Raw genomic sequence first — 4305 nt, 5'->3', positions numbered from 1 at the left:
TGCTTCTCTTCTTTCTTTATGTGAAACTCTTTCCTTGTTCTAATGACATGATCAGAAACGCCTGAGGGCCAAAAAGCCAAACTCACCTTTGCCTCCAAGGCCCAACCTCTCTTGCTGCTACATTATAGAGTGAACCAGGTGGCAAGCTCTCCTAATTTGCTGGAAACTTCCATTCCTCCTCTAAGACCTGGATAAATATTAAAAAATCAGTCTGGGATGGGTGCCAGTGACTGATGCCTATAATCCTAGTTACTCAGGAAGCTGAGATTTGAGGATTGAAGTTTGAAGGCAGTCTAGGCAAGAAAGTTTCTGAGACTTTTATCTCCAATTAAATACCAAAAAGCTGGAAGTGGAGCTGTTACTCAAACTGGTAGAGCACTAGCCTTGAGCAAAAAAGCTCAGGGACAGCGCCCAGACCCTGAGTCCAAAAACCAGGACCAGCACCACAGAAAAAAAAATCATGCTGGTGCTGGTGGCTCATGCCTGTATTTCTAGCTACTCTGGAGGCTGAGATCTAAGGATTCCGATTGGAAAATCCATGAGATTCTTACCTGCAATAAACCCACCAAAAAGCCTAAACTGTGGTTCAAGTAGTAGAATATGAGCCTTGAACAAAAGATGCTCAGGGACAGCACCCAGGCCTTGAGTTCAAGTCCCAGGATCGGCACACACACACACACACACACACACACACACACACACACACACACACACACACACACACACACACACACACACACACACACACACACACACCAGCCTGGATATCAGCACCCAGGCCTTGAGTTTAAGTCCCAGGATCGGTACACACACACACATACACACACACACACACACACACGCACACACACACACACACCAGCCTGGATATCAGCACCCAGGCCTTGAGTTTAAGTCCCAGGATCGGTACACACACACACATCGGTACACACACACACACAAACACACCCCAGCCTGGATATGGTGGCAAATGCCTATAATCCCAGTACTTGGAAAGTTGAGGCAGGGAGATAAAGAGTTCAAAGGTTGTATAGGGAAATCTTATCTCAAAAAAAAAGAGAGAAAAAGAAAAATCCAAAACTCTAATAGGATTTAACATTCACTTATATTAGTTTATTGCTATACAACAAATACTACTAACCTTGAGGATTCAAAAAATACCCACTTATTAGGCTCCAGGTGTATAAGTCAAAAGTCTCCTATAAATTATGTGGCTGTGTCTTTTTCTTGGAGCATGCTATAGAGGCCATAGGACTGTTATGGGAGGCACTGACTGACCTGGGATAGGACTTTGAGCCCATGATCATTCTCTGGGTGGACTGGGTCTTCTGGGTTCCCAGGTAGGTAAGTTGGCCCTGACCTAGAGCCTGGGTTCTCCTGCAGTGTCTGTCTTTGGGGCTCGAGTTAGCATCCACCCCTGAGCTTCTCTGCACAGCCTGGGCTCTTTCAGCATCTTGCTAGAACTGCTTGTACTGCCAATCTAAGGTGACAGAGCTAGTAAACCTTCCATTACTGTAGTAAGTACCTGAGATAACTAACTTATAAAGAGAAAAAGGTTGTCTTGGCTCATGGTTTTGAATATTTCTATCCATGACCAATTGGCTCCATGGCTTTGGGCTTGTAACAAGGCAGCAAATCATGGTCGAGCACAAGTTGAAGCAAACTGTTCTCATCATGATGGGAAAGTGAGGAAATGGAAGAAGCTGAGGTCCTCATAGTCCCCTTCAAGGGCATGACTGGAAGAGCCCCTATCTCTTACAGTCTCCACAATTACTCAGTAGTGTCATACTGATGACTAAGCCTTCAACAAAAGGACCTTGGGGGGGGGGGATGGTCAGGGGACCTACACTGTGGCAGAGGCCTTGTTCACATTAGTTTTAGCCACAGCTTCTGTTCCTGAATATATTACCTTTAACATCTATCATCATACCCCTACTCTGGTGAGTAGCAGCAATTAGCCTAAACACAGATACTTAGTCAGCTTAATGACTTGCTTAAGTATTGACTTATAGGGAAGAATGTTTCCACTAACTCCACCAGTCAAGGCCTCTGTGACTTTGGCTAAGTCACTCTATGGGTTTGGATCTCAGTTTCCTCACCCAAACAATGAGGAAATGAAATAGATAATATCTAAGGTGCATTAGGCCCCAACATCCCAACATCCTTTATCTTACTGTCCTGGGGCCTTCCTTGAAAGCATTAGGTATAGATTCAACAAATGTTCATTCAGTCACTATCAAAAAGACAACTTCTATGCTTGATGGGATGGTGGGATGGACTATGAATGGGACTTGGTGACTGATTCAAGGAGTTTATGGTCCAATTTTTTTAAAGAAAGAAGCCTGGCGCTGAGGGCTCATAGCTATAATCCTAGCTACTCAAGAGTCTGAGATATGAGGATCACAGATCAAAGCCACTCTTATCTCCAGTTAAGCATCAAAGAAGCCACAAGTGGAGCTGTGGCTCAAATGGTAGCTCACTGGCCTTGAGCAATCTAAATCTCAGGGACGGACTCCAGGCACTGAGTTCAAGCTCCAATAACTGTCAAAAAACATTGGAAGGAAGGAAAGGAGGAAAAATGAAAAGGAGGGAAGAAGAGAGGAAAGAAGGAAGAAAGAACCTTTTTTTTTTTTTTTTTTTTTTTTTGGTCAGTTGTGGGGCTAGAACTCTGGGCCTATGCACTGTCCCTGAGCTCCTGGTTTTCTGGTGGTTTATTGGAGATGAGAGTCTCATGGACTTCCTTGCCCAGGCTGGCAGGATCTCAGATCTCAGCCTCATGAATAGCTAGGATTATAGGTATGAGCCTGATTATCGTAGAATATCAGACTCTGGGTACATTATAATAGACAGAAAGTTATTGGTTCAGGCAGGGTTCTATGGGCAGGAAGTTCAAGATTGAAAGGGGGGGGTATTGTTATCTGACACAAGCTTTCTTGCTACATCATCCCAAGGCAGAAGAACAAATGGAGGGAAGAGTAAAGAGTGAGGGAGGAGAGGTAAAAAAACCAACTTTTGTAAAACCCACTCTGGTGATAATGGCATTGATCCACTCCCTCTGCTCCCTGGCCCTCATTAACTTTCATTAGGCTCTACCTCTCAGCATTGTTGCATTAAGTTTCTAACACATGCTATATGGATGACATGGTCCAACTCTGGGTGGTGGGTTTTTACACCTGCTCCTTAGGAGATAGGAAGAGGATGCTGAGATTAGGTACATCTCTGCTCTGGGACTTAAGAAGATGGGAAAAGACCTGGTTCAATCCTTTCTCACCCATCCTGCTCCAGAGCAGGCCAGAGCAGGCCATGCCAGCAGCTCAGAAGACGGCAGCACTGGGGGCACAAGTCACTTTCACTCAGCTGCTGGGGCTGGCTGCAGCAGGTGCCCTCAGGGCTTCTTCCCAAGGGTCATTTCATCAAACCAGCAGGAAATGGATGATTATCAGAAACCTACTCTTTCTTAGACATGAACTGTATTTCTAATCTAGTTCCTGGCTTCAAAGGGCAACTGCCTTTAAGGAAGAGTGTTGGGCCAAATCCAGGTCTTCCTATTTGAAATAACATTTCTTGCTTTCTGAAATTATCCTAAAAGACCCCATTCCCAGCAGCCTTAACATCCCCTCCCTTCTCCCACTTTGCATCCACACTGTCTCAGCCATCCTAGCAGATGGCTAACCCTTGGGAATGGAGGTATAGCCAAGCAATCCCAGACCTCACCTCCTCTGGGACCATTTTACAAACCTTTACATAAGAACAGATTGCACAAGCCCACATGTGCACTGTTGAGGGAGAAAGGGGAAGAATGATTTCTACTTATGACTGGGCCAGGGTGTTTCAGCTGAGTTTCATGGATTAGGGGGCCCAGTCATGTCAGCACTAGAAACCTCCCTGGTGTCAGTCATACATGTTACCCCACCTCTTCCGCACAGTCCATGCTATTCCTTTCAGAACCCCCACAGCACCCCCGCCCCACTTGTGCTTTCATAGACTGAAACGGTTCTGAGTACTGTCTTGTCTCACACCCAGCACCACTGCCCAACAGAATGTGTCAGGAGGTCTGGAGGATTCTCTGTGGCCTTCATCTTTGATCCTACTCTTGTCCCCTGCGATGGGCAGGAAGTGGGACCACTGTGAGAGCGGGCCCTGGCATCTGTGCATGTATCTTTCTTCCCAAAGTGGTTCACTGAAGGAAGGCTGGTCCCACAAAATAAATCCACGGTGGTTGGGGCTGGGGAGGTGGCTCAGTGGTAGAGCACTTGCCTTGCATGCATGAGGCCCTGGGTTCGATTCCCCAGCACCACCTAAGCA

The 4305-nt window shown here is 46.1% G+C and overlaps 1 non-coding gene across 1 annotated transcript; it reads left to right on the top strand.

Annotated features, from left to right (window-relative positions):
• The first annotated feature begins 4224 nt into the window (after positions 1-4224).
• Trnaa-ugc (transfer RNA alanine (anticodon UGC)) lies at positions 4225-4305 on the top strand. The gene has a single exon. It is a non-coding gene; the product is annotated as a tRNA-Ala (tRNA).

The sequence above is a fragment of the Dipodomys merriami genome, unplaced genomic scaffold, assembly GCF_024711535.1.
Source record: "Dipodomys merriami isolate MVZ:Mamm:240054 unplaced genomic scaffold, mDipMer1.0.p SCAF_8, whole genome shotgun sequence".
NCBI lineage: Eukaryota > Metazoa > Chordata > Mammalia > Rodentia > Heteromyidae > Dipodomys > Dipodomys merriami.
This window is presented reverse-complemented; position numbering and strand designations above follow the sequence as displayed.